A 26874-nucleotide genomic window follows, 5' to 3' on the forward strand; every position below is an offset into this window, starting at 1 on the left:
GGAATTATCCTTCCACCAGATTAAAAGACACATTATGTTATGCTTATTTATGCTGTCCATGTAAATATGCATGTTCATTTTATTGGTCTCCAAACAGATCATGGTCCTGTCCAGCAGCTGCCTTTCAAGCCCCTGTTTGGTCCAACATAGTGTTACATCAAAAGGCAGGATAACGAACACCCACATAGGCATAGGTGCAGTGGAGAAGTCGTAGTTGGTGAGGTGGGTGTACTACTATTTAGATGGGTAGGTTACTAAGGAGGAAGTTATATACTCTCTTTGTATTGCAATGGTTTTTTGGCTGATAGGTGGGTATACTGTAAATACCAGAAAAAGAGGTTGGTATACTTTATATACCTGCGTATACCCTCCACTACACCACTGCTTGGGCGGTATAACGGTAAAAGTGTATTTAGAAATCCCGAAGGTATGTTTTTTATACATACAGGTGCTCCTCTTTCTATCAAACACAGCACGCACCACCAAAGCTCCAAAAGTCTCACCAAAAGTCAGCACCAAAAGCTCTACTGGTGGAACAAGCTGCTAAGCTGAAAGACACCGCGACATGCAGTGGTGGAGGGATACGTTGCAGGACTGTAAACAACCAGTGGCCATCAACGGCAGAAAGAGACCACATCTAACTTGGTGAAATAAAAATTTAATTTGGATGCAACTTTCAAAAATTAATCCACTGGCTTGAAGATAAACCAATCACAGGAAGGGCAGACTGGGTGCAATTAGAACTCTCATCATGCCGATATCACTTAGGCTCAGTGATTTGCGCAGCCTTGCCTCTTGTCTGTAACAACTTGACTTCAAATACAATAGTTAACCATTCTATAAGAATTTGGGCTCAATTTAGAAAACATTTTGGAATACAAGGTCCTTCTATTCTCTCTCCTATTAAGTTAAATCACATGTTTACTCCTTCCTGTACAGACCCTACATTTACCCAATGGTTTGATAAAGGAATCAAATCAATCTGTAATTTATACATAGAAGACACATTTGCGTCTTTCTCACAGCTATCCCAAGCCTACAATCTACCTAAAAACCATTTCTTCCGTTACTTGCAAGTTAGAAGCTTCGTACAAAAGACGTTCCACCCATTTCCAGATAAGCCCACAAAATCATATATAGACTGTATTCTAGAATTGAAATCAGACAGTAGAGGACTGATTGCCCAGATCTATGACCTCATTCAGAAAGTTGACCCACACCCCACTGAAAAATTAAAGAAGGCCTGGGATTCTGACCTTGGAGTAGTTCTCAGAGATGATCAGTGGAAGTCCGTCTTAGACTTGATACATACATCATCTTCGTCTGCTAAACACGGTCTAATCCAACTGAAAGTCGTACACAGAGTTCACTTCACTAACGCTAAGTTGGCAAAGATTTATCCAAACCTTAACCCACTATGCCCCGATGTAGAGGCCAACCTGCAGACTTAATACATATGTTCTGGCTATGTCCGAGCCTTTCCATTTTTGGACAAGTATTTTAAAGCTTTCAGTGAGATGTTTGGAACCCGATTGGGTCCCGACCCGATCTGTGCCCTCTTTGGGGTAACATCTGAGGAATCCCGAGCTGTCCTACCGACTAAAGCTTATGTTGTCATAGCTTTCACTACACTCCTTGCAAGACGCTTGATCCTTTTCAGATGGAAGCAACACACACCTCCATCCTTTTCTCACTGGGTCAGGGATGTCATGTACTTTTTAAAGTTAGAAAAAATCAAGTACACACTTAAAGGATCTTCCCAATCATTTCTCAAGGTATGGAGGCCCTTTCTTGATTATTATGACTCTTTACAAGAACCCCTTGATAATGAGTAGGCTAGAACACATACATGACCTTTTGCATTGATGGAATTCTCCCTCTCCCATTATTTCATATTTGTATATGTCTATTTATTTTATTTCATTTATATCTATGAATGTGTGTATGTGTATGTATATGTATGTATGTGTATATGTGTACATATATATATATATTATTTTATTGTATCTTTTTTTATTTTATTTTATTTTATTTTATTTTATTTTATTTTATTTTATTTATTTATTTTTATTTCTCTCTCTTGTTTTCTTAAGTTCTTAGTTCATTTGTTTGTTTATCCAAGGTCCAATTCCTTAAGTGTGTTCTGTAACCTGTGACCCTATGGGTGGGGGGTGGGGACCAATGGGGTGTTGGGTGAATGGGTGGAAGGGGTGGGATAAGAAAGATAGGGTGAACTCAATGGGTCAATGTAATTGAAGAACAGCGCACCCTGTGTTTTGAAGATGACTGTGTAAATTGATATAACATGTACATGTGCTGTATTCCTGTGGGATAAAAAATTTCAGAAAATCAATAAAACATATTTACAAAAAAAAAAAAAAAAAAAAAAAAATTTAATTTGGACCAAACTGGAGCTGGTAATTGTTGGAACTGTGGACTTACTATTTAGATTACTAGCAAGAGTAACCAAACTGGTTTGGCTGAATTTTATTATGTTTCTGTCAAGTTTGAATGAAATTTGTTTTATGATGAGTTAACAAGGAAATTAAGCCTTGTCAGTCCTCTGTGATCAAGAGAAAGTTGAACTCAAAAGGTTTTCATTTGGATCTCTCTGTTTAATAAGGAAAATAGGTGTAACAAAATTACTTTTCTTATGATTTTGTGGGTTTCTTTTGTGTATTTGTTAGTCTAAAAAAAGCTAAATGTAAGGCGCAAGTATATACAGTCATATACAGAATATCTCAGTGAAATTTCAGGAAGGTATAGAGGTATAACATATCACATACTGCCCAAGCTTACACATATTAACATGAAAAATGTCAGTAAGCATCACATAATGTGTGTTTTTTGATCTGGTGAAAGGACTTTTTTGTCAAAGTAGAAACAACCAAGATATGATGGGTTATACTATGATTTGCCATGCTGGCCCCATTGACTCCAATAGAACTGACACCAAAGCCTGGCTCCTGGGAGGCTGTCACTGACTCATCACCTTTCCTTTCCTTATTTCCTTATTTATTATTATTTATATGCTTCATAACTGAATATAAAAAGCAAACAATGCATCAGCAGTAAAGGTTTTAGGCATTTTAGGCAAGGCAGTGCTGCAGGAGAATCAGTCACTTTAAGTTATATCAAAATCGGAGTCACAGAAAACCCTGTGACTACTTGTTGTTTGATGGATAAATGAACACTTCTGTCAGTTACCAAATTCCCCAAAATCGGCATCCCTCCAGTCAGGCACATGACATTGCATCGCTGTGAGCCAAAGCAAATGTTAAGCACCAAGCTTTTCAGTCCACAGAGCCTGGCTGCTAAGCCATGCAGTCTGATAACGCGGTGTGACAGCATGAAAACTGTGAGGGTCCCTCCATATGAATAATTGTTGTTCTGGGTCCATCAACACTCCAGTGTGTTGATCATTCGTGTGAGCTGCATGTGTGCATCAGGACACAATAAGCTTCAGAGGACTGCAGAGCTCGGGCAAACGAGTACACACACGTGTGCCCACACACACACACACACACACACACACACACACACACACACAAACACAAACACAGAGTGTAAAAACTGATACAAACACAAACACACAGAGACACTTTTAGTTTGGCTAAGGCAGGGAGTTTCTCCAGAGACAGAAGTGTGTGTGGGAGTGAAGGGACAGAATCTGCAGAGCAGTGAGTAGAAAACTTTTTGTATTTCATACATCAAATACATAAACTGGGTCAACATATTGTCCTGATGATGCATTGCTTGAGAATAAATGCAGACATACAGCAGATTTCATTTCCAGGCAGTGCGCATTAGCAGACAGACAGAAGGTGACACCTCAGATTATCACGTTCAGATGAAATGACTACACCGTGGTATGACTAACCGCGGATGGCAATGCAATGACTTCCAACATTTCAGGAGAGGTGAGTTAACGCTAACGAAGCTCCTAGCATTGGCAAATATTCGGCACCTGTTCACTTCAATGCAAGCTAAGAGGCGAATAAAATATTTGCTTCTGGTGGCAAAGTCAATTTGAATCCTCAAATCACATGGAGGTCAACTTTGAAGAAATGTGACCCATGAAGTCACAGCCGTAACCAATAGCAAAACAGTAAGAGTGGAGGAGACATTTACCGTTGCTTTGTCCTACCAGCCAACAGTGTACGATACTGGCCATGAAAAAAACAACCTGCCCCTGATGCAAGATGCTGCATGGCTGGCAGTAACGTAGGAGACGTGTGTGGAACATAAGACAATGAAAAAAAGGATGTCGGCCAGCAATTAACGCGATTAAAAAAAGTAATGCATTATTTATGCACCTTAATCACATTGCGATAAACGTGTTAACCCTGATAGCCCCAAATAAAATCATTCAAAACAATGTATCCTGTTGTTAAATTGATCCAGTTCATTCATTCAGTGCTGTTAGCCTACACTGCATAAATAACTGCATCATCACTGGCAAAAGTCAATATGCACACAGTGACGCTTGCAGGAGCTTAACGCCACTAAAATGGATTCTGTGTAGCACATAAAACCCCCTTACACACGATGCGTTTTTTTTCATGCCTCATTTATTTCGGCCATCACTTCAGACTTGCAAAACACTGAATTTGTCCCACTTTTTCTAGTTCTTGTATAATTATGGAACATTTAAAACCATTTAAAATGGCATAAGTTAAACTCGCTTACAACTGCACTTTCTCCATGACAACCGAGCAAACTCCATGCACTGATGAAGACATGTATGATACTGTTGAAAGCTCTACAAATAGCTTGTCGGTGAATCTTAAGTTTGGACGTTTCTGTGTAAATTAAAATATTATATGAGCCATCAACACTGTGTTCCAAGGGATCAGTCAACTAAATATAAACATGTAAAAACTGCTCTACAGCCATCATTTATGAAATATCCATGAAGCTTTAATGCCATACAATGGAGGTACAGTATATGAATGTATAGTGAGAACCTCTGTATGGTCTCTGTGGATGGCTCGGCTTTGAAGGCAGAGGAACCGGCGTTGTGCTCACGTGTGGCTGTCATGAAACCTGGGATGGTAATGTCATGCAGCCAGGACAGAGTAGTTGTGGTCTGTACATTAAAGCTGTGGAGGAGCACAGTGGCTCCCCCTCTTTATGCTGTCCTGGGGTCTCTGGAGAGAGAAGTCGCTCTGAGACGAGCACGTGTATCCAGCTCTTCTCACATGATTCATCTCCACCAGCAGGCAGCCTGAACATGAATTATTCACACTCTCCACTGTGACATGGAGGAAAAGCGAGAGGGAGGGTGGAAGGGTCGTTGAATATGGGATGAAATTAATAATATAATACACAGCAATGGGAGGGAAAAGGGTCGGGTGATCTAGATTAGGGTGGACTTGACAAAAACAAGGCAGAGAGAGTCAAAAGAATATAGAATTGAAGCAATGACAGCCACAAAAAATGTAGTGGATTACTTTTTTTTTGTAAACTTTGATTGTACTTTTCAAGCTGGTCCAGATCTCTGAAGTGCTCCAAGGACATCGCATAGACTTCTAAACATGCTTATGCCCATATGGGCTGAATCAAACGTGAAAAGCGGGATATTTTGCAACAAAAATGTGGGAGTTTACACTGAACACTGTTAGTCAGTCCACATCACTGGAAGTCTCTCCAAAGAAACTATGAAAAAGGTGAGCATATCTTTCTCTTTTCTCTTAAAACAATATTTCAGGCAACCTCTAGCAACCTGTGCGCCCCGCATAGGCAGAGTCCTTGTCATTGGCCCAGGTTCAAATCCAACCTGTGGCCCTTTGCTACATGGTGTCCCTACTCTCTCCCTCTTTCCTGTAAGCTTTCCAATTGGCCTTCATCGACCCTCGTCAGCTTTCTGTTTTGGCATAATGAAGTGGCGGCAGCAACGGCCGAGCCCTTCGGTGAATGAAGTCACTCATATTGGCAGTTCAGCTCAGCACACAAGAAGTGAAATGGAAGTGAGGAATGTAAAAAAAAAGGGCTAAATTGAAGAGCGCATGAGATCAAAATAATCTTGTTATATGAAGTAAAGTAAGGTCTTTAGCCATTGAGTCCTTTAGCACAAACATTTCCAGGTGGTTTGTGTTTTTGCCCACTGGCGCACATTAAATATGCTTTGTTATTTCATCATTGGATTGTGTTGTTAATGTGCTAACTGACTAACTAGTGTCAAGACGGTCTTGCAGTTTCCCTATTTGAATGACGATTACAGACGACTGCCGTCTGCTTTTATGGAAGGGTATTTCCTCTCCCGCAGGCGCAGAATTTAAGCGCTGGTCAACTGCTGGTTTGGTGTGTTTATATGCCAATTTTTAGCCAAGACGTGGCAACATGAGGCAACACAGCAGGGGCCGCTAGTTCTACGATCTGGGTTTGGTGTGTCTTTGACTTTGAGCTGCACAGTCATTAAAGGTCAAAAAAAAAGGTCAAAAAATAGTCTTGAGTTAAAACAGTCGTATATCGAAGTGTGTTACACAGTGAGGTTTTAGCAATACAATATAGCACTGAGCATGGGACACGATCAATGAGACTTGAGTTATACTGCACAAGTTGTGTGAGAGTTTGTAAACAGATGTTTTGATATAGTTTTACTATTGTTGAGCACAGCCCCCATCTACTTTCATTCATTATTCATTCATCATTCTGTTTTTGGATTCTTCGATTACTGTGGAGCCATGCATTTCCTTCACAAATTCAACATAGCACTAGGTGAGTGATTGATATACTTTTTTTTTGTTGAAGTTTCCTTTATAAATACACAGTTTCCTCAGAAGGCCACCTTTTATGTCAGATTGCTTGAACTATATAAAAACAAGGTCAAAGTACAGAACAGGTTATACCCTCAGGAGGTTTTGCTGATTGAGTAAACCAGAGCGGATGTTAACAGAGTGCATCATCCTGACGTCACCCCTTCAGCCATTATTCATGACACTGAGATGTATGGGTGCAGGCTGTGTACCTGTGCAGTGTAACTCCAGAGCCTTATGTCACTGATGACTGGAAGCCTGACACTGCAACCCCAGACAACACTGAACTACTGAACTATAGCAAACAGCTCGGCCCTAACCGTGACTGCTTGTACGTAAGGTCGGCAGTCGATTATGATGTGTTTTAGACCATTTTAGACAAAGTGACACACATCATATTATTCCCATTCCACATTGTGTGATTGCAGGCTACATTACTGACCGAAATTCTCACACTCAGCATGGGCACGCATGTATGCATTTAACAGGAAATCCTTATGAAAAGGAGGATGATTCATTGAGTGTGGTGAGTCATATTTATACACACTCTGTATGTATATCAGCACGCGCAGTACAACAGCAGCTCTGGCACTATGTAAATCATCCACCCACACATCAGAGTGGTGGAATTACTATGATAAAGGATCAACATTGGCAGGTCTGTTTAGATGTGATGTTTTGCTCTGAATGCTACAAATAAACAACCACTTACAGAAAAGATAAGAGGTCATTTTTTTCAGGATGTGCAGATAAACTGTAATTCATATGATGTAAATGAAAAAGCACAGTGTCTAACGTAGAGTCTGAATCAACAGCTGGAGGAGGGCTCACTCACTGTTACACCCAAACAATGGAGTAAGGAAATAGCATCCCAAAACACTGAGTCAGTTTTTCAACATCCACTCTCGACATCTGTAAGCTGATCCTATGTGGGCCACAGGGCTTCTCCAAGACAGAGGAAACCACTCTGTTAGCACCATCCTCACACACTCACAGTCTACTGAAACCATTCCTCAAATCACACACTCCACGAGCACACAAGATTCTCTCACACACACACACAGCATCGTGGCCTCTGCTCAATTATTCAGTGTGTTGGCGGAGGCTTGTGTCTAAGTGACCTGACCTGTCTTGAGTGTATGGCAACAAGCAGGTAATATGAGATCTGGAGTTCAGATCCCATCTGCCATTTTAAGTTGTTTAACATTATTGTAATATCAATCATTCTATTGTGCATGAATCACACTGATACTACTGATCCCAGCTTAGCCCTGTCAACAATAACTGCATTGTAAAGGTCTGTGAATGAAGGATATGTTGCATTTGTACATTTCAAGAACATATCTGAAGTGACATAGTTCTGTTGTGACAACTGTTTCAGACCAGTGATTTATTCAACCATCTTTTGCCAACAAAAGCGGGTATTTTTTTATGACATGTCGGGCATTTCCAACTGTGTTTGTGGCAACCAGACCTGGTTTATTCAACTAAACACTGGGATATTTCAAGCCATATTTCTGGCAACCAAACCAGGTATTTTTCAACTGGAAGTCCAGATATTTCCAACTGAGTTGTGGTGACAAAGTCTGGTATCTTCGTTGGTTTCAAGACGTTAGGACAATCAAACTTTGTTTGTTGCAACCAAACCAGGTATTTTAAGCCAAAATATGATGTTTTCCAAACACTAACCAAGCTGTTTTTTTGCATAAACCTAACCACATGTTAAAAAAGTGCTGTCACAACATAAAATTATCAACATAACTGCTATATCTGAAGTGTACAAATGTAACTTATCCTTGGTTTACAGAAACGTACAATGCAAACATTTATTCTGCCGATTGGGTTGTCCAGCTGATATATCTTGTCTCTTTTTCTATATGTTTCTCCAGGTGGCAATCAACTCTTTAGTGCTCTATCAAAACATTGTCTATGTTTTTCACAACCACGCTATTAAGAATTAGCTTGGCAGACATAACCAAGACAGTCTTCGCATTGAGAGAAACCAATAAACTTCACTAAACCTTTGAAATATTAACTTTGTATATGTCAGTCCTAGTCTCAGCCTGACCTTTAGGAATTAGTCCACGAGAAGACAAGTTGTCGATCCAAGGAGAGTGACATTTCTTCTACTCTGTAGGCTCTCTTTCTCCCGGTGTGTGTCCTCAGTTTCTCCTATTCATTGCTTAGTCTTCCTGTCCTCAGTGGGCCGCAATAATACTCATCCTCTTTTATCTCTGTTCTCACCTCAGTGAGTTCAGTTTCGCCCAAAGATACTGTACATGAGATAACTGATAAATCTGATGGTGATCAGATGAGGACAGGGTGGCAGGTGGTCACATCTTATTTTTGATATCACTCTGCAGGACCTTCAGGTTATGTAATCTGGGTTCATCTGAGATTGAAAAAGGATGTTTGTGGGTCCTGAGGCAATAAGTGCACACAGTGTCATTCTCTTTGATTCTCCTGCATCATATGGTAAAGATAATATGTGAGAAAAATGACTGAAAGTATTAGATGGCTCATTTATATATTTTTTTGTTGATTTTTGTGCTCTGAATTGACTTTTACGTCACTATTTAAAAAAAAATCTGATCTCAAACCCTATTTTAATCTTTTAAAGGGTATACTCTGAAGGATTTTCATTAAAAAAAAACAATGAATAGACTCATGTGTGAAGGTTAATGTACCTGCCGAGACCATTTGTCCTGTATTTTCTTCTTTTTTTACTATGTCATGGACAGTGCGCAGGTGAGGTCGCGACATTATTAGAATATAGTGACCAGGCAGGCGGCACGCATCCAAGAGGAAGCTACAAAAATTGTAGACACAGCGTAAAAAAATAAAAAAATATAGCAAGGTGAATTGCCAAGCAGACAAAGATGGAGTTGACTTTTACTTTCGCTGGCAGTACTGTTTACAAACACTAGCTGGCAATTCCTGCATTATACCTTTAACTGGCAGTCGACAAAAGGTTACAAAGAACACAAATACGCAGTAAACTTTACAAAAAATTAAAACAAAACAATTGCATAAAATAAAACCTTCTACCAGGATCAGACTGCAAGATATAAGCACAATAATCGCCTAAATCCTTTGGACATCTCAGAATGCCTTGACATTTTCTTCTTCATACTTTGATCCATACAGTACAGGTGAGGACAACAGTCTTATGTGCACAACTGTAAACATGACAAAGTAAAAAAAGGGATGATGTTATTGGTGACAGGGTTCTCACTCATTTTCACTGATAATATTTCCAAACTTTTCCATGACATTACAGGGACTCATAATATTTTATTTTCTGAGCCCACTTGCCTGGCATTTTTCAAACATATCAGATTCAAACTTTATTCAACATAATTCCAGCTAGCTGGCATACAGGATGGGAGAGAAGAACCCAGAGAGAAAATGATGAAATATACGCAATGGTAAACAAAACGCCTAACATTGAGGCATATTAGAGCTACAATATATTGAGAGAAACAGAAAACTAATGATTATTTAATTAATTATTTAATTTTACATTAGGTTGAAGGTTATCCACCGAAAATTATTGTGACAATTTCTTTACATGTAACAAAATTCAATGACTTTTCCAAAACTTTAAATTATTTCGACTAATTCCATAACTTTGACAGCCCTGGAAAATGTGACTTTGAAATTCCATGAATGTGATGTTGACAAGTGGGACACTGTCGTTGGTCCAAGTCAACCCCTTTTCCGATTGCCAAGCCATGAAGGACAGCAAGCTATGACTGCTCAGGGTCCAACATGTAGTCTGCTATGCTTCTCAATCACATCACAATAAGTTTGTAACTTTATGATCACCTAATATGACAAGGTGAACATCTAAAAAGACAAAATCTTATCCGGCATTAAAATTCCTTCATCCAAAACATGGAAGAATCCAAAACACTGTTGCTTGCCTACTGAAAAGTTATTATTGTTTTGTTATTGTTTGTCGATTTTGAACCGATGATGGAGGCTGCAGTGTGGGAGATGATTAGTGAGAGGCATGAAGAGGTGGATCCTCCGTGTACATTTATGTGTGAGTGTGTGTGTGTGTATGTGCACCCACTTAACTGTGGGTGAGGCAGAGCTGATCAGTAGGTAGAGACAACAACAGCGTGCTATCTCCGGTCAGCAGACTTGCACGGACCACAGCCTACTGTCTCCTTTAGAGATACTGTACACCCCCGCACACAAAACAGAAGCACACAAATGCATGCACACACACATCTACACACTTGTGCATGGCCATGCAGCACTTAAACGTGCACAAAGGAACACATACTTGAACTGGGGCAGAGAGAAAAGGGAGGAGGAGGTGTACTTTTTTATTTAGGTCATATTTTAATATCATATTTTGTCATTTGCCTCCCATTTTCTCTGTGGTTGTTTACTGGTCTCATGTAGCTCCGCAGACCCCCTCACTGCAGGCCCCCCTCCCCTCCCTGTAGGAATGTGCATTTGAAATCAACCGCTTCGCTTCCTTTCCATTTCACCTCACCCGTAGCCCGCAGCCAGGCATGTGGATGGCAAAAACGTGTAAACGTCTTGAGGAAACAGAAAGAACGAAGAGGGAGTGGGTGAGAGGCGAATAAAGGAGGGGTGGTGAGAGAATAAAGATGGGAGGGAGATGGAGGGGTGAGAGAATGAGGTCTCAACACTGGTCTCTCCTGACAAAGCAGATCTGCTCTTCTGCTCTCCCCTCCAGGGGTGCAACAGCCTGCTTTGCTTCCTTCATCCCTCCGTCCCTTGTTTTATCCCTCCCTTTCTCTTCTTCTTTCTCAGAGCTCCTGCCTTTAAGAGCCAAATGTGCAAACACTATAATCTGCCCATCTGCCCTAAAGACGCAAGTAGAAATGTGCTTGTGTGTGTGTAACATGTTTTAAGAGGGACTGAAATAAATATAAAAAAAAGAACACTGAAATGTATCATTTATTGTTAATAGCAGTTGTCTCTTAGACTTGGTGTTCCATATGCACCAGAGCAAAACGTGCATAATTGTGATCACACATATTCATTTATGCAGACACATAATCCCACGTGAAGAATTACAGTTCTTGGCACAGTGATGGATAACAGGGAAAATGTGCTGGAATCCCTTTCTCCACCCTTCAACTCCCTTCCTCCTGCCTTCTGCCCACCCACCTTTCCTCCCCCGAATTTCCTCTCTGCTACCCTCCTGTCCTCCCCTCTCCTCACCCAGCTCACACCCCATCACATCCACCCACCCACTGCACAGATAAATTATACATCAGAGACCTCCTCTCCTTTTCTCTCCTCAACATCTATCCACCCTTGCCTCGCTAGGACAGAATGGCTTCTTGTGCACGAGTGAACATTATAAAAAAAGATTTCCAGGCTTCTTGAATATCTGTTCTGATATAAATCAGGTTGTGTGGGCTTGTGGAGGCTTAGGCAACTGTAGGAAGACAACAACATCCTGCCTTTCAAGTAGGCACATCCCTCCCTCTCTCACACCTCCCGTTGTCATGGAGACAAAAGTTTAGCGCTGGTCACGGTAACGTATGTAGGTCAGGACGGGACACCTCTCAAAACAAAAACACCAGGAAGCAGCACAGTGGAGCTTGTGCCTTCGTTAGATGGGAAAGAGTGCCAGAAAGTTTGGATAACGAGCAGCACTGATATGAGAAAAACAGCTCAAAACAACACAAAACTACGCTGAATGTTTTTCCAGTGGAAATAAACATCAACATTTCACTGGGATTTTGTTTTCAGTCTGCAGACAATTGTGTGTCAGAAAAGCCTTTCTCTGCAGCCTAATTAGTAGGTTAACTTTAGGTGAAAGCAGCAGCTCAGTGAAGACGAGGAATTACTATTTTTTGACATTAAATGCAGCTCTGAACTGGGTCACTGCTGATCTGTTTACAAAGCACTTCTTTAAACATGAGGAAAGCTTTGGTCATTTCCTTTCAAATGAGGGAAACTCTTGTCTTCAGGCAAATTTTGAGCCGCATGCTGTGAGATGTAATGTTTGTGTGTGTGTCGTGTGTCCCTGCCAGTGCGCAGACCCCGTCTAAACGATCAGCGTCTTTCGCATTCAGCTACCACACTCTCCCCTCATGGCAATCCGGCACACCGAGCTAAAATTAAAACCTCCCTTTCTTCCCTTTACATCAAAAATAACCGTCTCTGGCTTTTATCTCTGCTTTCTTCTTTATCTCTCCCACTCCCTCTCACAGCCTCCTCACCCTTTCTGCCTTCCCATTCCATTGGGGACCAGAGAGGAGGTTTGCTTTAATTACTGAACTACTTTTCACACCGGCGGAGAAAGACAGACACACACTTCAGACACCCACACCCGCCCACTGTCATGCTCCCATGCTCCCAGCATCCTGGCACTGCTTTGAATGCCTCCCAAGCCTCTCTGTTTGTGCGTGTGTGTGCGTGCATGTGTGTGCGCGCGCATGTGTGCGTGCGCGCATGTGTGTGTGCATTCTGCTGTGGTGTGTTGTATTTTGTAAAAAAACTTTCCATGGTCACTACTTTACAGCAGTCACAGATACAAAGCATTTCACTGCGAATAAATATGCTAAATTAATTAAGCAATGTTTGCTATTCCTGGCGCAGTATGATGAAAAAATGATGCAGACTTGGTGAAAAACTTTGTGCTAGATGGGAAGGCACAGAGTCAGCGAATGTGTAATTAATAAACTCATCTGCCTTTCAGAACAGTTCAAAACATAGTAAAAACTCAGAGGAATATGAGCCGCAGAGAAAGTGGAGCAAAACGTGAGCGGCTGGTACAGTGACACGTTTGGCTTCGAAGCAGGAAGAGCAAAAGGAGGGAGGGTGTTCCCCTCTCTTTGGCTCGCTCCCTTTTGCCCACTCTGTGCCTGCGTTTCCTCAGTCTCTAAATCTGATGCCACCTTTTTAAGCCCAGGACACTTATTGCACTTATCAAGCCCTCGCTTGCACTTATATGTAATTATCCATTAAGTTCTTGTGGGTAGATTTGCATCAGCAGCGGCTGGGCTATTAGTTTCTTGTAGCCATACTCTTTGCAGCTCACAACTTACACCGCAGTGAATGCTTTGCTATTTTGTATGATGACTTTTGAGCCACAAACTGCCACCGCATATTTAACTCCCTGGACAGTAATGTACAAGTCAATCTACACAGACAGACATTGTGGACAGATCAAGGGCCAAAAGAGAAACAACTAGTTCAATAAAGTCGTAGCATGGCGAGCCAGAGATAAAGTGTTTGGCAGCAGCTGAAGACGGAGGAAGACACAGTAAGAGAAGCAGAGAAGGAGGGCGGCAGAAGCAAAATGGGCCAGTGTGTCTGGCTGCTGAAGGGGTCTCCCACGGGACGGGGAAGGGGGGACAGGACAGCCCGATGGAGGTTCCAGCAGCACACTAACACAGTCCAGTCCATTCAGTAGGCCAGTAGCACGGGGAAGCCACTAAAACTGAAACCAACGAAACTGACACCTGAACCACCTCAAGACTTTGAAAGCAGCTCTCAGGAGGATATTTGGGAATGTTAGCTCAGTTACTGTCACTTAAACTCTCTTTTTCAGCTACGTCACATGTCTATAAATACCGCAAGAAACACCAGAACTCACTTTTTATTCTAAAACTCACCCCTATGTGAGCAAAGTATTTGATCTGTAATCATCTGTCTAAACTACAAGTTATATGTGTATAAGCCCAACAGGCTGCTGGCTTTGTACTTCATTCCTTAAAGGGACAGTTCACCCAAAAATTGAAATACATATTGTTCCTCTTACCTCTATTGCTATTTATCGTCTAGATTGTTTAGGGTGGGTTGCTGGGTGTTGGAGATGTCTTGCTGCCTTCTCTCCAATATAATGGAACAGATGGCACTTGGCTTGTGGTGCTCAAAGCACCAAAAATAGATATAAAAAACAGCAATGTTGTCGAGAAATCATGACCTGGTTTCTCAAGACAATCCACAGACCTTGTTGCAAGCAGTTTCATGTAGGAATCCCTGCACAGACACAAGCTTGGATCTACTGCTAGCTCATCTAGCATCACTGGGCTAGATAATTTTACAGCTCAGCCGAGGAGGATGGCATTAATGTTTGACCATCACAGTGTGACGAGCGGGAGCCTCTGGTCCATGAGTAGGTGCTGCCTTCCTTTTGCGAGGTGATATGCTTGGCGGCTGTAGTTCAGTAGAAATAAAATAGTTCCTAATTAAACTGCTCACAACAAGCCGAGAGCCGTCTAGTTCCATTATATTGGAGAGAAGGCAGACATTTACGGCCGATATTTCAAACACCCAAAAACTCACACCAAAACCATCAAGATTGATAAATAGCACTGCAGATAAGAGGTACAATATGTTTTGTTATTTTTGGGTTGAACTGTCCCTTTAAATGACTGAATTGTGCCTGAGAATCATTACAGATGTACTAAGGAAGAAAGAAGCTGTTTACGCTCCAGGATGCCGTTACTGTAATGTCAAAAAAATGCACATGCAGTGGGATGAAGCAGCACGGTCCCCATGTTTACACAACATCGCAGACTGTCACGATTGTTGGGATTGGGCACCAAAGTCACGGATAGTTACGTTTAGGCAAAAGAGGCACATGGTAGGGTGTTGGGAACACAAACACACACATTCAAACAGGAAGCAAACTCCAAACTCCTGCAAAAAAGAGGTTGTTTTGGGGAACCATCCACCTGAAGGGGCGCTCTTGCGCTCCCTATATCACATGGTTACTAGCAGTGTTATTACCTGACACTGTCCTTTAGCATTTCAGGCGCATGCAACCAGTGTCATCCTGCAGCATTGTCAATACTGTCCGTGTATGTTGCATGTGTTGCATGGTGCTATTAAGCTGTCTGCTTCTGTCCGACCGTGTTATCACGTGTCTTGCTGGCGTCACACACTCATATGCCCAATGCACTGAAAGAGCTGCAATATTTGACGAGTTTGGAATGAGAATGGGTTGGAAAGCGCTATCGACAGAGCCGAGACTATCTGGCAACAGGAACTGGCTCCTGGGCCTCTGGAAGTTCATGTGTTGAAAGCGGGCTACATGATGATTAAGACTCCTCGAGTGTTGCATTAAAAATATGTGCTCTAGTGACCCGTCTGTATTAGCCAATTATATGTTACGTGGTTTAAAAAAAAAAAGTATCAGCCATTGTTCCTGGCCTTGAAACCTAGAGAGACTCTTACCCCACAGGTCTCAACCCACTGGAAATCTCTCAGTGACTCATCCTACAATAAAGCAAAAGTGGGTCTCCTTTGCTTTCTCTCGCTGGCTGGGCTCCTCAAAAAGAAAAAAAAAAATCTAGCATGCTATCATTATGGAGAGGCACATTTACTCCCTAGTGCAGCAAGTAAATTGTCTTTACCTTTCTCAGTTTCTCTCTGCGGAGAGGAGAGGAGGAGCAAAGGTTCACTCTGGCCCGCTGAGGGAAACCAATTCATTTGAGGTGGTGCTTGTCAGAGAAATAACAGTAACAGGTCAATTTATCATGACCAGCCAGAGGACACAGGTACATTTACTCTGTCCTTGACTGGTTCACATACAGTACTGGTTTCTTTTCAAGCTCCACAGAGCTCAATATGAATGGAAAAAAAATGTTTTTCCACTATCAGTGTGTTTGCTGTATGCAAGTTGTGCTGAATAACAGTAACTAATTTATTGAGTGGCTGATGAAAGAATGAGAGGTAGAAAACAGTTCTGTTCAGCACAGGACTGCTCTAATCGTAAGCGGGCCAGTTTAGATAACAACATGAATATATCTATATCTATATATCTAATCCACCTATGTCTTGTAGCAATAGCCCATTTGCCATCAGGTTGCCATGGTTCCCCAGCACCTGACACAGATGTTATTGACCCAGGCACCATCCGAGCTGGCATGACTGTTGTATGCATGTTATCTTGCATGCCTGAGGTCAGCGAGTATCATGAGGGGCCTTGCTCAAGGGCCCTTACTGGATATTTCAACACCCTGACCGAGATTCAAACCTCAGCCTCCCGTACCAAAGTCAGTTTTGTTGCCACTGAGCACAAGAGCAATAGAGTCCGGGGTTTACTACACCAGGCAGGACCCCAAGTCCAGGCTGTGCAAAGACGCCCCTGAGACAGTCCAGCACATAACGCGGGGTGTAAGATGCAGGCAGGCAAGCATACATTAAGCCTAATAACCAAGCGGCTGGCATCATGTACAGAAACACCTGTGCTGAGTATGGGCTAGAAGTCTAAGCTCCAACTGGAAGACACCTCCAAAGGTGGTGGAGAATGAAAGGGCCAAGATGCTGTGGGACTTCCAGATCCAGACTGACAAAGTGGTGATGGCTAACCAACCAGACATCGCAGTGGTTGATAAAGAGCAGAAGAAAGCACTAGTGATTTATGTAGCAATCCAGAGCGATAGCAACATCAGAAAGAGGAAGATTGCAGTCCCTAGGAACAGCTAAGATACTGCACAGGACCCTAACGTTCCCAGTAGAGGACCTGTGCTTGAAGGAAGAAACTGCCCAAAGGGCTTCATCTAATTTATTCTTGAATTTTGGTTGCAATAAAGCAAGTCGACTCATCTATTTGTGTGGTATTGATTTACACAACATATAACTGCAGCTTAGTTGATTGTTTCTAAGTCGAAACTTGATGCTTCACCACACCTCTTCCATGTTCTCACAACTTCTGTCCCCAGATTTAGCTGCAGAGTGAGTACTCCCCCTTTTCACGTTGCTCTTCACTACAGGCAGCTGCGCTCATGAAGGAAACCGCATGGAGAAGGAGAGGCTTTGCCTGGTCAGGCTCCAATATAATATTATCTTCAGCCTTAGAAGAGGTGAATTTACAGCCCACAGTAAGTTCAGACAATACAGTCTCTGGCTTCTGTTTGATATATAGAGTCGGCAAAAACGTTGAACAATTCCGATCGTTAACGTAATAAGCTTTACTATGTTATGTGGATGTTACCCCAAACTTCCAAACTTGCAATCTCCAATCAGAAAAGGGGGACATATAGTATAGTTGAATATTCCTATTGAACCCAAATCAGATTCGAACTGACGTAATTTTGAGTCGGGTTAGTTCCTGTACACCCTTGACTAAATTTTCAGTTGTTGCAACCTTCGGTCATGTGGACAACTTGTGTATGTTATTCCTCAAACCTACACTGTTTGGTGCAAGTTTTTGCCCCTTCATCTTGGTGTACAGTCACCTTAAACTGGACTATTATAAGACTGGGAGATGTTAAAAACAGGATTAAGGACTCTTTGACTACTGAATGCACTTGTCTGGCTACTGGATGCAAACAATTTTAGTTGTTCGGTGCAAATTGTTTGATTAATTTAAATATTCTGTTTTTTGTTTGTAAAAATCTTTATGCTGTTTGTTTTTAACTTATTGTTGCTGTGTTCTTAGTCTGTTTGTTCTTATGTGAAATTCGTCATGCTATGTCTTGGCCAGAACTCTGTTGAAAAGGAGATTTTAAATCTCAGTGGGACTATTCCTGCGTAAACAGAGATTTTATTGATAAAAATTAAAACTTGCCAACATCAGATTTGTTTATGAGCCCAGTTATGCCATCAGGCTAATTTCTTAGAGCTTGAGTCTTAAGAAAAGTCCCATATATTAGAGATGGGGTTTCTCGAGGCCATCAGCTGTGTATATTGGCATAAGATGACAGAAGGAGCAAATTAGTGTCAAAGGCTGTGAGCTTTCTATTGGTCAGCATGGAGTCCTTTTTGCATTTCCGTTTTTCACAGGTTTAAAAGTTTCTGCTGAGTTTACTCAAAATTTGACTAACCTTTTGATAAAAAATAATACAGACGGATTTCACAGCTCATGAGTGTGAACTGATTTTAATGTTGCATTCAACTGAATAGAGAGCAGTGATTGTCTCGAACGAGGGAGGAACTAGACCTAAAACCTTACTATAATACAGTCGCACTGATGTGAAGTACACATGGTTTGTATCAAATGTGCTGACCAGAGTCAAGGTCTCTCAGTCCAAGAAATGAGAATTCACCTGCTGAAATACAGTCACATGAGAGAGTATGTACCTGAGCTCCCAGCCTGTATATACAGTGAGCCTTTTGCCCCCTCTCTGGGCATCACCGCAATTATCGTCCAACTCTGTGCTGATCTGTGCAATAAGACAGCACTCTTTTTCTTTCCAGTTACACTGCCAAAATTATAAACCAACTCTTGCTCTTTACACAAAACCAGGCCGAGACTCATTAAATACTACATCATAAAACTGTTCTTTAACTGTGCTTCTACTGTCTCATTATACAGTGAGTGTTCGAGCCTTCGCAGTCAGAGCTGCAGACTCAGGGGAACGAGTGATGGGTTCGAGCCCAGTGTAGTGTGACTGTACTGTATGTGAGCGAGGGAGAGGAGGAACTGGATCCACATTAAAGCAGAGGTAGTAAAGCAGAAAATGCTAGCTGAGAGTGCGGACTAGAAGATATAGAGCAAGTGTAAATGCTGGGCTTGACTGACAGTGATTCTGTTGCACTGTTTAGAGCAGTACAGCTTATTAAATCATCATTATTATTGGCGCACAGTTATGTGTAATTCTCAAGAGACCCCCATCCAACCAGAGTAATTAAAGACACCTGTGTGATAGTGCAAGGGCATTTAACATTATATATTAAGTATTTACTTCTAGCTTGTCCAAATGAAGGATGTGGATATCTACACCATATCAGGCCAAAACACACTGACTTACAAGCCATTGAAAGTAGCCATATAAAAAAGCACTTCCAATGCAACAGCCAACAAAACCATTTAATAAATAAAACAATTAAAAGGTGCTCTCCGTCAACAAAGCTGTTGCAGCGAGATGTACTGGACCAGGCATCTGGCCAATGAGGGAGAGTTCGCTCCGAGGCAAATAACATTTTAGTGGAAGGTGGAAGGCTCCTAAGGAGACTTGGCTCCATTCAGACACCTCACACTGATGGCTCTGCCAAACCAACTGTACAGTAGTCTGGACAGCTGCTGTTCAACCACACCTTGATGTCATTAAAGATGCCTGATTGTTATCAATATCATGCCAAAATGAGTAGACGGATGGATGACATTGGTGAGGCACTGAGCAGGGCGAAGTGGGATGCCCACACTGATTGACTGGCTGGCTGTTGGAGTTTTGAGGTGTTTTCCTTCCACCTGGTCAGACTGGACTCCCACAGTGAGTATAGAGTAGCAGTCATCGAGGAGTTGACGTTGAAGTGACTGGAGTGGGACTGAGTCACCAGCAATGAAGCTTTAATCCAAATTTAACAGCCAGAGGAATTCCCTGACTGTTGTACTTTAGCATACAGACTGACACTGCATGATGACAAAGAACTAATAATTAAAGCTGCGAGCAGGGATGAACGAAACCTCACACATACCCGCTTGCTGAGGACCGGCGGTGGAATGCCAGTCAACATGGCTGTGCATTTCTATGACCATTGGACACAGCACACACATGACTTTGACATTCTTTCCAGTGCGGTGCTGGATATGCAAACATTGCACCACTTCCTGTGTCCACTACATGGCGCTAGAGAGTACTGGCTAAACATGCATCATAACGCTACACATTACGTCGAATGAAGTTTGTTATACAAGGTCTACTTTCTGTAGTCAGTAGGGTGGTGAAAGACTTTCACAGTAAAATAACTGTCCCAGAAAATATCACAGGTGTCACAGTATCACGGTATGCTGGTATTTCAGAATTATCATCATTTACAATGACCCTTTAAAAGTTGAAAAAAAGTCACAAAACGCCACACTATAGCATGTGGAAAAAATGGTCGAAAAATTCATAGTTCCAAATGTAAAAAAAAAAAAGTCGGGTGTGCACCCCATATGCCTAAGGCTGTTGCAGTGGCCCAGGTTCGAGTCCCGCTTGCGTGCTTTGCTGTATGTCATATCCCCTTCTTTCCTCCTACTTTCCTGTCTCTCTATTTAACTACACTATAAATAAAAGGGAAATGCCCCAAAAAATAATCTTAAAAAAAAAACGTTTTGAAAAAGTCATCATTCCAATGAAACTTATGGTACAGCATTTTGAAGAAGTTTATAGTGTAGAATTTCAAAATAACGTTCCAAAAAGTCAACATTTAAAAGGAGTTAACCATTTCAAACCTAGGCAAAGTGGCTTGATTTCTTAAAAAAAAAAAACATAAGAAGATGGCAATAAGCAATATAAGAATAAATGCCCCAGAAATTAAGAAAGTAATTATTTAAAAATAACTGTAACTATATAATTATAAGGACTATGAATATATCTTCCTTCCAAGCTTTTTTTTAAAACTCTAAATCTAGTAAATGTTTGCAGTTTCTGGGACAGTTCCTGTCTAGTTAGTCATTTCCTCATGTTTTTGGAAGAAATCAGACCAATTTGCTTCAGGTTCAAGGGGTTAACGCAGAAGGATTTATTTAGATCAACAAAAGTTTTATTACTATAATTAAAACCATGTTTTTAAAAACAACAGTATGTGTAAAAAAAATAACTAAATAAGGGTAAGATTCTCTGTCCAGTCACACTTTTCTAAACACATTAGATAAGCAAATGCACATAGTATAACTATCAATTTTCATACCAAAGTATAGCTTGAAACCAGCATACCTCTGCAACCCTGTACAGGCATAAATATATCTCAGGATTCTCTATGTTGTTTAGAGATCAAAAACAAGAACCCACTGACCTAAAATGCCCTAACTTTATATTCAGCATCAGTTTAGATTGTAATGTGTCTGCTTATTGTCAATCAGACATGAATCGGGTTCATCAACAGTGTTGTGGGTAAACCTGAAAGGCACTTGACACTGAAGCTGTATCGGAGGCCTAAACGCACATTTGGATTTGTTTGCATCACTGTGACAATTTGTTTGTTGTTGGATTTTAAAAACTTTTTTCTGTGCTTTCTCTCCACAGCTGTGCTATTGTTACAGACAGATCAGAATTCCAGCTATATTACTAACTTTTACAAAGTTGTAACTTTGTAAAATCTCAGTCCTCCCGAGAAAAATAAGAATTAACTGTGATATGCCTCAAGCAACTGGAGACTTTTCCTTCAGTCACTTCCCTTTACTTGTGAAGAGCATCTCTGTACTTCAGGAGATCAATATGATCATGTGTGGCATGCTAAAATCATAATTAACTATAACATCTAATGGTTAGTTGCAATGCATTCATTATAGTTAATAGCCTGAAAACATAAAAAGGCAACAGTTTATTGAATTGAATTTAAAGGAGCACTGTGTAGGATTTAGTGGCAACTAGCTGTAAGGATTGCAGAATGCATCCAGCTGAAACTTCTCCAATGGGCCAAACGTGAAGTCTCGCTTAGATTGCTTTCGGTGTTCATTGTTCAGGGTTTTCACCAGGAGCAAAATTACCCGTAGAGGTCTCCTTCTCTCCAAAACAAACAAACCCTGTCAAAAAACTGAATATAGTAGTTTCATGTTGAAAGAAAAAATCTGTGTTTCTATGATGCTATTCAGCTTTTCACGGAGGGGCTGCTAGTCCAGCACCTGCCAATGTGCACCCATCATTTTTCTCTGATCTGTTCAGGAGGTTTTTGCAAGGAACTGGCATGTTAGTAGATGTCTCTCCAAAAACAAACAGACCCAGTTATTTAAACCCTATAAAACAATAAATCAAGCAGTTTCATGTTAAAAACCTCTGTTCTTCAGAGACAGAGGGGCTGCTAACTATGGTGGCAAATGCAAAAAAGGAATGTCCCTATCCAGGACCACTGTTTAGTTTGTCCATTCTGGGCTACTGTAGAAACATGGTGGTACAACATGGCAATTTCTGTATATAAACAGCTTCTTCTAAGGTAATAAAAACGCAGTGCTTGTTATTTTCAGGTGATTATACACTAGAATAAACATACTTTATACTGTATTTCATTTCTGACAATATATCCACCTAAATGCTACACACTGGAGCATTAAAATCAGATTCTGATGCATGTTGTCAGATATGCCTTTAGTATAGTTGACTATATATTTTCACTGTTGCATGTTAGCCTGATTTCTATGGACAGTAATGACAAACAACATCAAGCGTGCTTTTCCCAGAGCTAATCCCAAAGGGGACTGAACAAATCCCTTTGCATCTTGTCACCGGCATCAAAGCTTGAGAGAGTAACACTGCACATCAAAGCCTGGAACAACTCGGAAAAAAGAAAAAAAAAAAAATCATCAACAGTCGACAAACTGAGTGCTTAAAAATGCCTCGAAAAATAAAGTAAATCTCATTCCTCTTTTTACCATTTCTGGCCCATCTAGTGAATAACCACAACAAACAATTTAATGCTCACTGCTGTGAGCTGCTTTCTCCAACCTTAAAATGTCACAACCACTTCAACAGACACTCAGTAGTGCCCTTACTTGCAATAAGTACTGGTGAACTGTTGCTATTATTCTGGAGCTATTTTTGTGGCAGCAGTCGATCCCTCAGGCAGAATATGCAGCTTGTAGACTGCTACAGCAGCAAACTTATCACGTGCCCCAAACCAGGTCGGCTGGAGCAAGAGTGGGGTGGGCTGAAGCTCGCCCACATAGGTCCCCTCATATCCTTTAGTGCTGCAAAAGAAAATGAAACTTTTCATCCAATGCAATCTTCAGTGCATGGTTCTAATACAATCTGAATAACATTTTATAGAATTTCGTGCCGATGACTCATTTGACATGCATCATTTTACATGATAGTGCATTAAAACATTTTGGTAGTAGCAGGAGCTGATACCACCTCAGCAGCAGGCATAACACGGTCGCTCCATCACTCTCTCGCACCTTCTGTTTGTTTGTGCTCTGCTTATCTGTCACTTTTTTTTCTGCAGTCCCTCTGTCAGTCTCTCCATCTCCCTCCATCTGATCGAGGACCGGATGAGCAACTTGGATTCAAGAAGCTGTGATTGTTTTGTGAAAATTCAACGTGGCCCTGGGCTGTTGTTTTTCATAATTAAGTACTGGAGCAACAATCTGGCTACAAGCAAAACCCACAACAGACAGGCACCCTCATACTGTTCCAGAAACATTCCTCATGTACATATCCATACTGTACTGGTCAGAGCAAACTGACCACATACAGACGTCCCAAAGTGGAGTCACTATAGAGCATCATAACCGCTCTGTATATGTAAGACAGCACAACAACCCCCCCCAACACAACCCGCTCTCTCTCCCCTTACACGTGAGCAGCTCTGCCGTTATCTCTTTCTTCCCGTCTATTTCTAAATTTGAAGCGACATAAAAGCCAAGTCCATTTTTTGCTGTTTCTGTATAATTGCATCATTTGGCAAGTGGTACAGTTATTTCAAGCCTTTGGATATCTCTGTACACAACGGAGAGGCACAGAGGGACATCAAATTGAAGATTTCATAGGATGGGAGTGAGGAGGGGGGGCATATCACAGATTACAGATGGATCTATGGTCTGAAAGTAGGTCAGCATATAAATTATATATTTTTTTTGGGCAAATGTCAGGTGAACACAATGCTTTATATTCTAACACAATTAATAGAGATTTAGGAACATTAAAAGTTCAGTTGTCAGGATTCACTCATCTTTTGAATAGAGGGAGGCTGATAGGATTTGAATGTTTAAAATACTCTGTCAAAGTAAATTCAAGTTGCATGAGCGTACACATCGGTTAATAACACAATAAGAATTTCTCAGTGAATTTAAAAATGCATATTTAAAAGGTTGAAATCAAACCCACAGTTTCATCTCAATTTCGGTAAACAGCAGGCGTACTAAACAAACTTTCCCTTTCCCGAACACCTTTCGCCTGGCGATAGCACGATGGGATGCACTGCACTGTCACCTAGTTTCCATGGTAACCTGTTGCTATGGAAACAGGCCCTGGAACAGACTCGGGAGTCGGGTGGTGGAGATTTTGTTGCCGGAGAGTCAGAGGGAGGTGAGGATACAGAATAAGAGGGAGAGGAGAGAGAAAACAAAATGGATAGAAAGTAAAGTGAAGGAGCTCAAATACAAGTACTAACGCAACTTGCTAGTCTCACGAACTTCAGTTCACTTTATACTACATCTTCAGACCAGGGTTGGCTGATTTATTACTGTATTAAGTTTGGGATTTTTTGGGATTCGAGTGTTTGGTAGTAAACATGATCCCACATTGGAGAATAGGAGGCAGCAGCTTCATTGACATTCATCTCACTCGTCTGTTGGCCTTGTACAGCAAACATTATATAACCCCTGTGATGGCTGGCACTACAGCAAACACGCAGTTACACTCTTTCTCTTCCTGTTTTACTGTTCTTAGTGTTGTGAGGAACAATTTGAATTTTAGACATTCAAATGGGAGGACATTTTAAACCCTCCCTGTTTGTTGTGAAAGACATACAAGGCTGAGGGAGACTTTCAGGTATTAGTATTAAGTGTTTGTGTTATGCATGTAGTGCTGATGATTTAAAGGGAAACTTCTGTATATTTCAACCTGGACCCTATTTTCCCATGATTTTGTATCTAAATGACTGACGGGAACAACAGTTTTTAAATCTGGTCCACTATTGAGTGCTGCAGTCGGCAGTGTCAAATTTGGTTGCAATGTCATCACTAGGGGCATTCGTGCACCCTCAATTTACATCCATCAATCACTAAACCGACCAGACTAATGTATACAGTAATTTTATCATCACAAAACACACTGAATTCAAAGCTTAAAGAAAAAAAACAAAACTCATTAAAGCCATCTGAGTTTATCTTCCCACTCTTTCAACAGTCACTAAGTTTGGTTTGGATGAAACCTTTAATTCAATCAGTTAGATTTGAAAATATTTTGGCCGTAAACGCAATAAAATAACTGTTTGTTTATATTGAATCTGGTGGGTTTGTTGATGGTGATTTTGGGGCTGTCTCTTGATAAACAAAAAGGATCTTAGTCTTTGACAAAAAGGTCTATCTCTGTGGAGATCCTTTCCATAAAGTTGTCAAACACTTAAACTTTTAGTGGATATACACTGACGTTGCCAAATGACCCTCGCTGTTACAGTGCCGCCTGTCCTGCATACTGGATCAATGTCCAAAACTGCTGTCTCCATTTAGTCACTTTGACTTAAAAACATGGAAAAACAGCATCCAAGGTAAAAAAAAACAACAAAAAAAAAAAACTGAAGTTACCCCTTAGGATCAACAGAAGAAATAAAAATGACAGTTTGTGTGCATGTACTTGAGTGCATGTTTTGATGTGTGTGAATCAAGTGTCAATTCACTGCAGGAAGTTATATGAATCACCTTTACAAGATAACAGCCGATGGCCATGTAGCAAACACACTCAATCTCAAATAATATGAGTAAAGAGAGGGAAGTGGCAAACAGCTTAATTTGTTTGCCACTGAGAAAATAACAAGGATGCAGCGCTGGCTGCCGGCAGGTAAATCCAAGACAAACAAACTCATTTGCAGATGTCCTCATGAAAGGCAGTTTCCCAGAAATTACAGACCGACCAGTGTTTGGACTACATTCGATTTCCCGTAACGTCTTCTTGCGCACTCCCCACCCCCTCCTCATCTCCATCTAGCTCTCTAATCTCTCCCTGGCTGAAGTTGGACTGCAGCCTGCTGGGTTAGTCTATTTAACTGCTGTCACATAGAGAGCCTTGGAGCATGTTGTGTACTACAGTCAGTGACAGACAATATGGGCAGCAACTGGCAGGGAGCACCATAGGACAGATGGATACACACACACACACACACACACACACACACACACACACAATCTCAGATGCACTCATTCACACAGTGTGAGGCTTATTCACTCAATCGCTCTGACAAACCGCACCAGAGACTTCAGTCCGACCTTCCACATTATGGCTGTTACACAAACACAAGTGTGTGGACTATAAACAAAGCTGATAGCAAAGATGTGCAAACAGGAAGTGAGTTTGTGAGTGAACTTAATACACACCAAAAAAAAGGATGCAAATCCCCCTTGGCCTTTTTCGGGGTTTCCCACACATTCATGTATTTGCAGTGGGTCGCCACAAATAGATTTTCGAGCACTACTGAAATATATTGTGCGGTTAATCATTGCAGCAGAACACCAGGTGCAGTGAAAGTGAAATTTAACTGTTCATTGAGCTGGGTCTAAACGTTTGCAAAATGTCCATCTTTTCCT

At 41.2% G+C, this 26874-nt stretch overlaps 1 protein-coding gene across 1 annotated transcript in view; it reads right to left on the reverse strand.

Annotated features, from left to right (window-relative positions):
- Nucleotides 1–26874, reverse strand: part of ece2a (endothelin converting enzyme 2a) — a 92524-nt gene that overhangs the window by 3743 nt on the left and 61907 nt on the right. The window lies entirely within an intron of this gene.

Source organism: Plectropomus leopardus, chromosome 12 (assembly GCF_026936395.1).
Source record: "Plectropomus leopardus strain MGB_pleo_1.0 chromosome 12, ASM2693639v1, whole genome shotgun sequence".
Lineage (NCBI taxonomy): Eukaryota > Metazoa > Chordata > Actinopteri > Perciformes > Serranidae > Plectropomus > Plectropomus leopardus.